We start from the raw sequence: 15,183 nt of genomic DNA, 5'->3' as shown, positions 1-15,183 counted from the left end.
AAAAGGATTGTTCCCCAAGGCAGCTTCTGATCGTTAGTGGAAGGCGGGACCTCAAAGCAATTCTGGCATGTGGGGGAAATCCCGCACGTAGCGTCATGGTCAGGCTGGTTGATCATTTGTGAAAGTGGAGCCATATTAACTACTGGCAAAACTTGACAGGCATCAATTAATTGAAGGCTGCTGGCTGGAGGTACTGGCATGGGGTGACAGGCCCGGATTTGGTGCTTTGATAGACCTCAGGACAGATCCTGACTCGCCACTTGGCTCCTAGGCCTTGGGTTAAGTTTCTTAAACTCTCTGAGTCTCCACTTATTTTTGTTTGAAATGAAGGTAATAAAACCTACTTGGCAGGACTTTGAAGAATTAAACGGGAAATGTATGTGATCAGGAACTGTGAGCTGGCTCCACCCCACCAAAGCGATGCCTAGAAGAGCAAGGCGGGTGTTCGTCCGTGGACAGACGTTCACTGAGTGACTCGTATGGAGTCCCTTTGTCAAGTGCTGGCCACGAATCACCTCAAAGCCAAATGCAGGTTCCTGTCAGCTAAAAGGAGAGAACGATGAATACGTTCCTGCTTTGTGCTTCTGTCAGGCCTCTGATCTAAGGGCCAATTGTTAGGCTATTTAAATGAGTTTGCCCCCCTCCTTGGAGCTGATCTGGAATCCGAAGTTGGAAGCCCTGCTGAGTTCTGGTTCACAATGCGATTTTGGATTTGCCGATCTTTTTGCAACCTGACGCCATCCAAAGAGGGATGGGTTTAGAGAACACATTTTGGACAGTATAGTGAGGATCTCCGCCCCATCTTCCTGTTGGGGAACTGGTCCCTGAGAATGTGCACCCTCTCTCAGGAAGGCACGATGGATTAGATTTAAGGTGGGGGCGGGGAGAGGAAGCCGGAACCCCAGAGCCTGATGAGAGATAGTAACCAGTTGTTGGCACTGAGTGTGCCGCGCTCAGCCTTCTGCCCACCTTTTCATTCAGTCTTCATATGAGCTCTTTGAAATGGATACAGCCCTTTTCAAATGAGACCATTTTGGCCCTAGGCCACATAGCTCTCATGGGGCAGGGTCCACACTTAACGGCTTGAAACCTACACCAGGACTTGATGTCTAATGCGCTGGCTTCCTATATGCCTGACAGGGACACTCACTTTTCACTCCTGCCTCCTGCCCCATCTGGGCATGAGGGGTGGGAGAAGCTCACTTCACGCCCGGCAATGTCATGCCCATAAGCAGGGTTTTAGGTGCCTTACTTGGGGCCATTTCTCTGAACACCTGGATTCAAGAGCTCTCGTGAGTAGCAGCAACACAGCCATGCTCACGTGGGCATGGATCCTTAGCTACAAACACAGGACTGGGACCTCGCCCGGACCGGAGTGGGGGAGGCAGCTTCTGTTTCGTTTCAGATCCCTCCATCCCTCTAGACATTCGGGGACCTGCACCCCAACAGGGCTGTTGCAACTAGTCCTCACCTGTGTTGTGTCCTTGGCTCAATGACCTTGCCAAAGCACTCACCCCGCCGCTTCCTTTTGGAGCGGAGGGTTTGAAGAGAAGAAAGGCAGAGAAGAATAGTTACAACCCCAAATAAGCCTATTGGCAACCCGGGAAGAGACTCGGGGCTGGAAGAATCAAAGGAGGAATTTGTGAGCGTTCAGTCACCTGAAATCGTGGTGCTTTCCTCGGCTCGCTTAATAAAAGCTGACAGCCGGCATTGTTCCACCAAGACAAGGTAGCCGGACCTCAGTGACAGGGCGAGGAGAACAGAGGGACAAAGGCACCAGCTCCGAGGAGGGGGCAGGGGAGGGGTTAAAAAATAAAGAATGAGGGCTGGTGGGGGGTGACTCTTAATTGGGGGGCCTGGCAGGAGACCCTGGGAATGGCAGTCACTGACAGCGGAGACCAGGGGCTCCAGATGGCTTTTTGTCTCCGTGCAATAAAAAATACAATCTGACAGGCCCTGGGATGGGACTCGAGAAACAAAAGTCTTTAGGGTGGGGCGGGGGGGGGGGGAGCTGGAGTGAGAGTGGGCTGGCTTGAAGGTATCGGAGTCAGAGAAAGAGAGAGAAAAAAAAAGTAGCCGTATCTGCAAGCTGTTCAAAGGATGCCTAATTCCAGAGGTGTGGGGACAAAGCCAGTGGCTTCCTGGTCTTGGCAGGGGGACAAATTGGTACTGCACTGAATGTTTGGCCCTTGAAACAAGGTGAGACTTTGCCAGTTGTACACGGATGTGGGCTCTTTGCATCCACCCCCCCCACCCCCAACAGCCCAAGTCGTTAGGGGATGATATAAGGATACAAGGCTTCCTGGTGCAGTTTAATTGCTCATAGACCGGAAAGTGATGAGCTCCATCGAATCGCACAGACGTCCTGTAGGAGACCAGCTGCCGTCTTAATGTGGCTTCTCAGAGGGGAGACACACCCCCACCTGCTTCACCAGGAGCGCACAGACGTCCGGGGACACAGCGGCGCCCCTGTGGCCTCTGATGGGGCTGTCACTTTTTATTAAGTAATCTGTGCCTTTCAGATCGCTGCATGTTTTCCTCCCAATGGTCTTGGTTGCTGTGTAGGCCCAGCACACGGCAGGATCCCAATAAATATTAAACAGTGGCGACTGGTGACTCTCCAGATCTCATTGTAGGGGACACCGTGTCATCCAGAGGGATGGACCCCCATATAGGAAAATGGGGTGGTCACAGTGGCCAGATAGCAGGGAACTTAAGGGATGAGGATCCGAAGACAGGAAAGTAGTGCGGGAGGATTAGTGGGGATTCCGACATCTGCTGAGGATGTAAGAAGATTGGCATCTCACGGAGTGATGGGGGAAGAAGCAGCAGAGGCCTTTTCGAAAGGCAACACATCCGTGTTGATCAAAATGTAAATGCGCAACCCTCGCTGCCCAGCTGGCGCAGGCTTCCATCCCACAGCAGAGCTACAGATATGTGCAAAACTGGAGAAGGATGCAGCGCTGATAAGAAAGTCCGTGCAATGTGAGAGAAATTGATGGTGCCTGGTCTAATATTCTACAGCTATTAAAATATAATGGGGTGGAGAGAGAGATCACAGCCAGTGGGTAAAGGTGCTTGCTGAGCAAGCCTTGCCGCCTGGGTTTGATCCCCAGAACCCACATAAACGTAGATGAGAACCAGCTCTACAAAATTGTCCTCTGACCTCCACATTAGCATTGCAACACGCTCCACCCAACCCCGTGTCTCTACACACACAATAATAATAATAATAATACGTTAGAATTGTTTTTAAAATGGGCTGGGAATGTCGATCACTGTCATAAGTACATGCTAAGCTTGTAGGAGACAATGTCTAAGTAAATCCATACCTGTTAAAGTAGAAAGAGCTTTAAGATACGAGTGAGGCAAGGAGAGGAACATGTGTAAACAATGTGTACAGTATGACGTTGTATGTGTAACAAAAAGAAAACACACAAAGATCTAAATGTTGGTCTGTGAATCGCTCTATCTCATAAATGCAGAGGCAGGGCTGAGGTTGGTGCTGGGTGGTTGAGTGTTTACCTAGCATGTGTGAAGCTGGGGGTCCAACCCCCAATGTTACAAAACAAAGTAAAATTCATAGGCAGCGGTTACCCTTGGAAGATTTCGGCAAGGGGTTGGCAGGAAGAGGATGGAAGAGGGGCACTTGCACAGGTGCTTTGTTAGTTTTTTGAAAGGGAGATGTGGGCACCACTCATAGAATTTCAAGTTTCAAAGACACACTTGACAACATTAATGCATTTGCAGCACACACTTTGGAATCTGATCACGCCTGAGTCCCAGTTTTGCCCTCCCCCCTCCTCTGTTTATAATTTCAGGCAAATTACTGCAAATCTCTAAGCCTCGGCTTCCTCTTCCCTGCGGTAGGGGTGGTCCTACAACCTTCCCCGCAGGGTAGTGAAATAGTTCATTGAGATATGCATGGAAAAGGTCAATGCCAGCCACACACTCAACACTCAATGACAGGCCTGGTGAATGGCATTCTAGACCAAGTGTCCCCAAGTATCCACCAAAGGTGGAGAAGGGTTGGAGAGAGCAGCAGAAAGGCCCCAGTGGTCCAGTGAACCCAGGTGGGTGAGAGGGGATCTGCAGACTGAGAAAACTGAACGGGTCTGGTGGAACCTCATTGTATTCTATCCTTGGGAGTCAGATAACATAGAGGTGAGCTGAACTCTGGTCCCAGCCATGGAAGACAAGTGGTCCCCTTGCCCTTTGGCCACGATGGAGAAGTTGAATATACAGGGTACCTTTCTTCAAGAGACCTCTAGAGGGTGAGATGGCTAGGGAAATGCAGGTCCTTGGATGTCACGGGGTTTTGTTCTTGAGTGGCGTACCTTCTTTCCCCCCAAACAATGACAGACTAGAAACACCATCTGCAGAGCTATGAGCTCTTAGGCAGAGGCATACTTGAATAGTCAGCATTTCAAGTGCTGAAGATGGAAAATACAAAGAGGGGGGCGGGATTTAATCTGAGATAAAGGGGACAATCCCCTGGCAAGGACCTCAAGTAGACTGAGAGATACACACAGCCCCTTAACATCTCCGAGGAAACTGAGCCCAGAGAAGATGCTACGCCTTCTGAGATGCCAAGCAAGTAAGTGGTCCAGAGTCAACAGAAATTCTGAGTTTCTAGTCCAATGCTCAAGAGAAGCACAAAACAAAGTATTTACATAACTCGAAAGCCTTTAGTATCCATCTTAAGATGAAAAGGAAGCCAGCAAAATCGATACATTTTATTTAGCCCAATATAGCTAAAATACCATTAGCTATTATAGGTAATATTAATTAATTATAAATTAATTAGCCATATAATTTATACAAAAATTACTGAGACATTTTATGTTCTTTCTTTTCATACTAAAACTTCTAGTCTGACATGTTTTAACACTTAACAGGGGTCTCAATGAGAACCAGGTATGTTTCAAATACCAGTTGTTCATGTCTGGTAGCCTCAAGATGAGAGGAGGCGTAGCCCTAAACTTTTGGGATCTGCTTGCAATCCAAGAGAACATGTGTGGCAGGGTCAGGTTGGGTTGTTGAGTTGGTGCAGACTGGAGACTTGGGGGAAAAATCCAGGATTTGGTAGTTGGCTAGTCGCTGAGTGGGTACAGTGATTTGGTGAGAAATGTCCACCATAGGTTCCTATATTTTAACACCCGGTCTCCAGTGGTGGTGCTGTCTGAGAAGGTTATGGAACCTTTAGGAGGTGGAGTCTTGTTCATTAGGGGTAGGCTTTGAGGGTTTACTAGCTTCAAGTCACTTTCTGTTCTCTGTCTGTGTTTCCTATGTGTGGACAGAAATGTGATCAGCCAGTTCTAGCTCCCAAACAGTGTTACCAGCTGGGAATCAAACACTCAACACTTAAGGCGCTCTACACTCAAATCACAGCAGTTTGTAAGGTGCGGTTCTTTCTACTTTCGTGGGGTTTTCCCCTTTGTTGTCGCTGTCTGGTTGGTTGCACATTTTCATTGGTTTTATGTTTTCGTTTCTGAGGGGTTTGTGTGTGGCTTTATAGTTGATCAGGAAGTGATGAGTTGGAGGCCAGCCTGGGCTATATAGTTCTAGTGCCAGCCTGGGACACCTAGTAAGACCTTGTGTGCGCGCACACACATACACACACATACACACACTCACACACGGTGGGAGTGGAAAGAGAGAAGTTCAAAGCAGTGTGGTCAGCTTTGTGAATAGGAGAAGACCTTATTTTGGTAGCTGAGAGGAGGGGGAGAGTTGGGGCAGTTGTAGACTCCTAAGCTGATTGACATCCCCAAGTTAGAGAGGCTGGGGAATAGCTGCTCTCTCAAGGAAATTTCCTTGAGGGTCTAGAAGCCACCCCTGTCCAGAAGAAGCAGGGATTCATTTTCTGAGGCAAGAGTAGGCTAACCATGGACAATGAGGACCCACAGTTGCTACCTATGGGATAGGAGAAATAGCTCCTTGTCCCTTCATCTGCGGCCTGGAAGCTAAGAGCTAAAGCTGAATGGTGTCTGCCAGAAATCACACAGCCAGAAACAGGCTGAGAGCTAGAGACAGGGCTCGGGGATATAGTGCTTGCTAGCAGAACCCTGGACTCAGTCCATCCCTAGCATAAAGACAGTGGGAGGGGCTGAGTCTGGCCTTATGCAACTGCAGGTGATGAAGGGAGAACAGGAGGGATGGGGGGGAGAAGCATCAGGCATTGTCAGAACATGCTTCTGCATGGGTAAATATGGCGCCTTCTCATGCTACCTGCACAAAGACAACCGAGTCCTTGTTTGGCTTCTTCAGAAAACAGGAAGTGACATCCAGATAAATGACTAACCCAAGTGGGCTGTGGGGACAACTGGATAGATGAGAGACCAGGACTTTCGTGTTCTGGGAGACCAGATGGCTTGGGGAGCACTCCCAGGGTCCATCTTGAAGACACAAAACCTAATGATTAATAACTTTGGGGGAAGACAGTCTGAGACTCAGAGGAGGACCTGCAGTCTCCATCAGCTGGGACCATAAGATACTGAAGAAACAACATCATTTTATTCCGTGGGGTTCTTATCAGAAAATGGTCCTGGCTGACACAATGGAGAAGCCGAGGGGACCCAAGGAATCAACCCCCTGCCTCTCTAGGACTTGAAGTATCAGGCAAGATCTTTGGGGGAACCTTGGGAGAGGCTCCCCTGAGTCTGACGGTTTCTGCCCGCCAACGGAATGTTGGCTGAAGGGTTAAATAATTTTGGTACCTAAAGATGGCCATCCATTCTCCTCATTCAAACATCCCAGAACCAAGCCCACAACTTCCCAGTATAGAAGTGGCTCCAGGCTTAGAGCTGACTTAGACATGGAGGCAGGGGACTAGAGTAAGATGTAGGATTTCACTGCCTTTCCTCAGTTTCTCAGCTCTGCTGTCCTTTGCTCTCACCTAAGGTGAGAGAGGCTAATGGTTCTACCAACCCTCGAAGATTTAGGGCGAGAGGATTAATTAATGGGGCTAACATGCTCTGAGATCCCTAAATGAGAGCATTAGCTAGGGGCCAACATTACTAGAGTGATGGCGGCTATTAGGATCACGCTACTGTTATTACGTTTGCTCTCTCAACCCTTAAATCACGCTCCATCCCGCAATCGCTTGCGTTTTATGTAATTATAGCTTATATAGGTAACAAATGAATATTTCCGCAAGCCTGGGAGAGAGCCTGCTGCATACATTAATTTGCTTGATTAGTTCTCTATTTGATATGCTTTGTCTCCCCAAACCCCCCTTTCCTGCCCAGCTTCAACAGAACATTAATGAGTTTTAACACCTTGCAAAAATGGTCTCTGTCATGGGAATACCTCGAGTGTACTCTGGGTTTTAAATCCACACGTTCGGAGGCCTCCTAAAGGTTAGACAAAGGTTAACAAACAATTAATATGTTGAATCAGTGGCTAAATCTGTTTACCCAATCTCTACAATCTAAAGGCCATTAGCCGTCAGCCAGCCTCTTCACATTGATCTCTCTTTCCTAACTTCACCCCCTCCGCGCTGCTCAGATCCCTGAATAATTTGAGTTAAAAAGAAAGGAAGGAAAAGGGAGAAAACATCTTAGTTGAGAGCAGTAATTATCTCTGCAAAGCGTTTGGGAAAGTTTTGGGTTTCTCGCTGTTTAATGCTCACAATCTTGGAAGTCCTGATGGACTGATGAGTGAGCCACACAGTTGGAGAAGACACGTGAGGTGGGCGGCGGCCCCGCCTTCACTGTGAGAGGAAGACGAGGCAGGCCTGATGTGGAGACTGAACCTAAATGGCCTCCTGTTGGAGCCTCCCCTTGTTTGCAAGCAGAGGCTGGAGAACAGGCAAGACACGCAGACCCCGGGGGCTAAGTGCAAGAAGGCTTCTGGCCTCCCTGCCATCTGGAAACATTGCAGAGAAAATGGAGACCAGAACGCTCCTTCTTTCCTTGAGATCCAAGACAAAAAGGGAAAAGAAGAGCCACATGTAAACGAAACCGTGTGATTACTATCTCCTGGTAGGCTCCTGAAGCCCATAAAGAAATCTGTTGTTTTCCCCTGTTGTTTAAGTTGCCATTGCTGGTAGTAATGATGACCGCAAAAGTGATGATAATGGCCTTGATGGGAGGGTCAAGAACCATTAGAATCCAAGTACCTGAGACAAGTGAGATGTTTCTCCCTGATACACTGTACACACACACACACACACACACACACACACACAAACACCACCTTTTTGCTAGTGCTAGGGACCGAACACAAGGTCTTGCACATGCTAGGCAAATGCTGTACCATGAGATATATATATATTCACCAGCCGTCGACTTCTTTGATACAGGCTCTCACTAGTAGCCAAGGCTGAGCTCCACCTCACAATCCTCCTGCCTCCACCATCCAAGTGCTGGGGTTACAAGTAGGTGCCACCATGTCTGCCTAGACTGTTTTAAAGGAACCGTTCTAGCCACACAATCCACCTCCAAGTTTGACTGCAGCTCTCTCCTCTGCACGGTTTGAGTTTCTCTCCTTTTCTGTTATTTTCTTTTTTATTTATTTTTATGATGTTTTGCCTGCATGTTTGACTGCGTGAGGGTGTCAGATCCTCTGGAACTGGAGTCACCGACAGTTGTGAGCTGCCATATGGGTGCTGGGAATTGAACCTGGGTCCTCTGGGAGAGCAACCAGTGCTCTTAACTGCTGATCCATCTCTCCGGCCCCGAGTTTCTCCCATTTAATCTCCTTGTTTTCCACCAAGCTCTCTGTTTGGATGACCTGACCACGCTTGCACACAGACTGCCAACTCTGGCCCCGGGGTGTTTGTTCTCTTCGACAGCATCTGCCATGTGCTCTGGGACCTTCACCCCGTATGCCTTGCTTAGGTTAGCCCATCACTGGCAGAGACAGCTTGGGAAATTTTCAAAGGCAACATTGTTTTCTGGTGGAACAAAGTAAATGTTACCAAGGACTAAAAGCCAGCTCCTAGTCTGGGCTTTGTCGGTGTTGGTGTGTAGGGCTCAAAAATGGTAACAACTAGACTTGGAGATGTGGCTCAGCTGGTAGAGTGCTTGTCTAGCGTGAAGCCCTGGGTCCAATCTTAAGTAGCACATAGAACTAGGGGCATGGTGGCACACATGTATGTTCTGAATTCTTGGGGGTGTGGGTAGGGGCAGGAAGATCAAGAGTTCCAGGTATCCTTGGGTATATCACAAGTTCAAGGCCAACCTGAAATACTCAGGACTCTACTTAAAAAAGAAGAAAAGTATAGTGCTGAGGGGGATAAAGTGGTTGTCTTGCTAGTACCTGCGTTCAATACCTAACACACATTTCAAATAGTATCTGTGTGCGTTTGCAATCCTATTTTGGGGAGGCAGAGGCAGGAGGGTCCCTGGGGCTTATTGGCCAGCCAGTGTGACATAGTTGGTGAGCTGTGGAACATGGAGAGAACCTGTCCAAAATGAGATAGACAGCATTCCTGAAAATGGCACTCAAGATTGTCCTCCAGCCTTCACACACATGTACACACACACATACTCACGCATGCGTGCGCACACACACTCACATTTTAAAAATAGTAACAACCAGAAAAGCACTTCCCTGACTGCGAAGCCTGGACAGCTGTTGAAAACAGCCGGAACCTCTGGTTGTACGTAAGCGAGGTGGCTCCCTTTAGGAAGGGGGATGCATTGGGTCCTCAGAGTGCTCTGCTCAGGAGCCAGTGTTGACAGACTTAATTGGTGCGCTGTTTGGGAAGCTAACTTGTTCAGTTCTACTCCCGTGTGTGACATGTTGCTGTGTGTAAATACCTTTGTCTCTAAGTTCATGGATGTGGACAAAATGACCTTTGTGAGGGCATGTGCTGGACACGCCTCTGACACTCAGATATGCCTGCCACTCACCACTCCCAGTTCACAGGAAGGAAAAGGAGACTAGAGACGGTGAACTTCAGCCGGGGCGCAAGGCTGGGTCAGGAGGCTGAGAGGCAGGGGTCATATAGTTAATATGGATGAAGCTAGCCGTGCCCCGGTTCTTCACGGTGATCTAATTCCCTTCCATAAGAGGAAAGAATGTTTTATTTAACAAGAATTGTACAATGTCTCTTATCCCAGAGCACATCAGATGAGCCATTCAAGCCCTCTGGCCTTTTTCCTTTACCTGGAAATGAGGGTGTTTGATGGGTAGCTTATAATAACAGAGGAGAAACGAGAAACGTCGTAAGTATCCAACAATCATAATGTGGAAAAATAAATGGCAGTGAATCTCCTTAGTATATTATCTACCATTAAAAATAAATTTCACCAAGAGTTTCATAACATCCAAATGAGTTCATCTATCACGATAATTGAATAAAGCAGGGTACAAAATTACACGTTAGGTATTATAATATTACAGCTACTGAAAACACCATGCCTAGGATGCTGATGTGTTTTGGGGTGGAGGGACTGGTGTTTACAGTTTGGAAATGTACCCAAAAATGAGAAGGGGGATGGACACATGGCTTAGTGGGTCAAGCACTCGCCACACAGTTTTGAGGATATAAGTTCAAATCCTCAGAACCCATGGAAAGCCAAGCAGACCAGTGTTCCTGAGATGAGACAGGAGGACAGAGACAAGAGAAACTCTGGAAATACTGGAAGTGGCAAACAGCACAGTGACACCGCCTCAGACAAGGCGGAGGCAAGGACCAGCCCCTGAGGCTGTCCTCTGACTTCTGTGAGTGCCGCGGCTCACACGCCATGGTACAAACACATGTATGCTCACACACAGACACACACTGAAAAAGATTGGTGAATGGCAGATGAATAGGAAATGTTGATTATAGACTCTAAAATGATGGGTATAGAATGTTCACTTTTATGTACATCTGGAAATTTTCAAGATAAAATGTCGGAACAAGATGTGTAGAAAATGAGATACTGAAAAGCTTTCTCACCTTGCAAACAGTAGTGTTTGTATGAGGGAGCTATGAGTGGCTCTCCTTCCCCCATTTCTAACATTCCCCTGCCTCAGGCCCCCATTGCTGCGATAACAAGGTGCCCAGAACTTACACACTTAATACTATATCCATTCATTATTTATCGTATTCCATTTGGGACCGAAAACAACTTTTATTTCACATTCCAGTTGGCTGGTGGCCCGTTCCTAGGCTGGCTTTGTTTGGGCTGGCTCACGCAGCTGCACTCAGTGGAAGGGTTGACAGGCTTGGGGATCCAAGAGGCCCTCCCTTCCACAGTTGATACCAGTGTTGGCTGGCAGGAGGCCTTGCTCTTCTGATGACCTTTCAGCCAGGCTGCATCATGGATATAGTCTCCAGGCAACCTTCCAAGACAGCAAAGGTAGAAGGTACAGGTGGTAGCACCTCCCAGCACTTTAGAGGCCGAAACCGAAAGACAAAGAATTCAAAGCCAGTCTCAGCTACGTAGTAGGTTCAAGGCTAGTCTGGGTTACAAGAAACCTTATCTCAAATTTAAATAAACAAACAAGTTTTAAAAAAACAAGGAAGAAAAGAGGAACTAAGGACACATAAGCCCCAAAGTTGCACAGCCCATCTCTTTGCCCCATTCTATGTAAGGCTCAGAGCCAACCCAGACATTAAAGGTAGAGAAACAGACTCCGCTCTTGAATGGGAGGAGCAGCAAAGCGTATTGTAAATAAATGGTTGTGATCTTCTATGGAAATGAACCTCGAGCCCATAACTGGATAGCGTAATGGGATGCTTGCTGCAGTGTTTCCACCTTAGTACACAGAGAGAATAGAAAGAAACAGTAGGAAGTTCCAAAGAGAATAATGGGTGCATGGTTACGAAGATGAAAGACTTGAGGCTCTTACTAAGAAGAGCGGTTTGCAAATCGAAGACCCGGGTATCAATCCACACATCTATGAACATCTGATGTTTGACAAAGAAGCAAAAACATAACATAGAAAAAAGAAAGCATATTCAACAAATGGTGATGGCATAACTGGATATCAACATGAAGAAGAATAAAAATAGATCCATATCTATCACCATACACACAACTCAAGTCTGAATGGATCAAAGACCTCAATATAAAGCCAGCCACACTAAACATCATAGAAGAGAAAGTAGGAAGTACACTTGAACACATTGGCACATAATATATAATCCCAATAGCACAGACACTGAGAGTAACACTTAATAAATGGGACCTCCTGAAACTGAGAAGCTTCTGTAAAGCAAAGGACATGGTCAACAAAACAAAATGGCAACCTACAGAATGGGAAAAGATCACCAACCCTACATTGGACAGAGGTCTGACCTCCAAAATATACAAAGAACTCAAGAAACTAGTCACCAAAAGAACAAATAAACTGATTAAATTTATATCAATAAAGCAAAATTATAAAAAAGAACAAATAACCCAATAAAAAAATGGAGTACAGACCTAAACAGAGAACTCTCAACAGAGGAATCTAAAACGGTTGAAAGACACTTAAGGAAATGCTCAACATCCTTAGTCATCAGAGAAATGCAAATCAAAACAACTCTGAAATTCTATCTTACACCTGTAAGAATGACCAAGATCAAAAACACTGATGACAGCCTATGCTGGAGAAGATGTGGGGTAAAGGGAACACTTCTGCATTGCTGGTGGGAGTATAAATTTTTACAGCCACTTTGGAAATCAGTATGGTGATTTCTCAGAAAATTAGGAAACAACCTACCTCAAGACCCAGCAATACTACTTTTGGGTATATATCCAAGGGATACTCAATCATACCACAAGGACATGTGCTCAACTATGTTCATAGAAGCATTATTTATGATAACCAGAACCTGAAAACAACCTAAATGCCCCTCGACTGAAGAATGGATAAGGAAAATGTGGTACATTTACACAATGGAGTACTACACAGTAGAAAAAATAATAACATCTTGAAATTTGCAGGCAAATGGATGGATCTAGAAAACATCATATTGAGTGAGGTAACCCAGACCCAGAAAGACAAATATAATATGAACTAACTCATAAGTGGCTTTTAAACATAAAGCAAAGAAAAACCAGCCTACAATTCACAACCACAGAGAACCTAGACAACAAAGAGGACCCTAAGAGAGACATACATGGATCTAATGTACATGGGAAGTAGAAAAAGACAAGATCTTCTGAGTAAATTGGGAGTATGAGGATCATGGGAAAGGGCAGAAGAGGAAGGAGGAAGAAGGGAGGGGAACATAGAAAAATATATAGTTCAATAAAAACAATAAAAAGTGGAAAAAAACCTAAAAAAAGAAGAGCAGTTTGTTTGGATTCATGGCTCTGGAAGTCTGAAGTTGATGGGCTGCATTTGTTGGTGTCCTTCAAGAGTTTTGAGAGGGAACTGGGTCCCACATGGGGAAAGACAGGGAGTAGCACGTGCGTGTTATCCAGGCTCCCCTTCTCATAAACCCACCAATCCCGGTATCCGCCCTAGGACCTCGTCTACTCCCAGCCCCCTCAGTGATCCCACCTCTGAACACTGTGCTCTGGCAGTTTTCACTGTCTGAAGACCTCCAGAGAGAGATTAAATTTTATCACATAAACCCTTGGGAACACACTCAAGACCCAAGTGAGCAGGAGCTTCTGGGCTACCAGACTGGATTTCTAGTTCACTTGGCATTGGGGCATCACTGGCCTTCTGTCTACCACAGAGAACGCTGTGAAAGCATGAAGCAGGGTGAAGAGAATGGGCCTGAGCATGTTGAGAAAGAAAACACACAGCTGCCTGCAGGGATGCAGAGATGAGAGCCACTCAGAGGATCTGGCTTCTCCCCTGGAATGTGAAGGAAGGCTGCAGAGAGACTGCTGCCTCTTGTCTGAAACTTGGAAGGAGATGGCTTGCATGGAAGGTGACTGAGAAGGGTGAAGCAGGGAGCTGCACTTCCAGGTTTTGGTGGGGGTAAGGGTACAATACAATCTCCCATGAACCAGATACAGACATGCCCTGCTAGACAGAAATCAGACGCGGACATCAGAGTCAGGTCCATTTCCTGATGATGACGTGAACATAACTGATTCTGTTTTAGGAGGTTGTTTGTTTATTCCCGGACACCCAGACCTGAAATAACCACACAGAAACTGTATTAACTAAACAACTACTAGGCATATTAGCTCTAGCTTCTTACTGGCTAGCTCTTACATCCTAACCTAGCCGTCTCCATTAATCTGTGTATCACCACATGGCTGCGGTTTACAGAGTAAAGTTCTGTCCCCAGCATCTGTCTCCCTGGGGGATTACATGGCGTCTCTTTGACTCCACCTACTCTCTCTATAGATAGATAGATAGATAGATAGATAGATAGATAGATAGATAGATAGATAGAGATAGATAGATAGATAGATAGATAGATAGATAGATAGATAGATAGAGCCTGGTTGTATTCTGTTAAGCCATTGGCTGAAAGCAGCTTCTTTATTAACCAATAAAAGCAACACATATACAGAAGGACTTCCCACACCAGGCTGTCACAGGTGGGCAGCAGGGAGAAGCTCTGTCCAGGTAAGACCAGCCTTAGGAAGAAGCGGGACTGTGATGACATTTCCTAAGCCAGGCATTTCCCAAGTGGCACTGGGGAGCTGGAGACAAGTGAATTCCTGGAGCTCACTAACCAATCAGTCCGGTCTAATTGCCAAATCCCAAAAAAGACAGATTTCAAAAACCAAAGTGGACAGCTCCAAAAGGACCGGCACTCAAGGTTGACCTTTTGTCTCTGCGTGTATATAAGCACACCTGCACATGTGTGTACCCATAGGAACACACAAATACAGAAAAACAAGATGAGAAGCACGTGATAGGATACATGTGCATCATCCTTGTCACCAAGACCTTCCTAGCCTGTTATGTGCCCCTTCATCCTACATGTGCAAACACACACGCACGCACACATGCCTAATGCATGACCAGGTGGCCTGTCTTACCAAGGCATGGAGGAATGACTGTCCATACCCCATACCATAGGCCACACACGAAAGGGACAGCAGCTACAAACAACATAAGACCTGACTAGAAGCCTGGGACTTGGCATTTTATTGCCTGGAGAAACAAGGCTCCTATTTAATACTTGGGAGTATCAAGAGAGCAAGAGACAGGAACTCTGAATCCACACAACCAGTGTGCACAGAACTGGGGATGGACCATGGCTGCCTCCTGCCAAGCCCAAGCAATTGATATTTAATGCAATCACCTGGTTACTCCATAGCTCCCGGTATGTATGTATGTATG

Source organism: Microtus pennsylvanicus, unplaced genomic scaffold (genome assembly GCF_037038515.1).
Source record: "Microtus pennsylvanicus isolate mMicPen1 unplaced genomic scaffold, mMicPen1.hap1 Scaffold_68, whole genome shotgun sequence".
In the NCBI taxonomy this organism is placed as follows: Eukaryota; Metazoa; Chordata; class Mammalia; order Rodentia; family Cricetidae; genus Microtus; species Microtus pennsylvanicus.
This window is presented reverse-complemented; position numbering follows the sequence as displayed.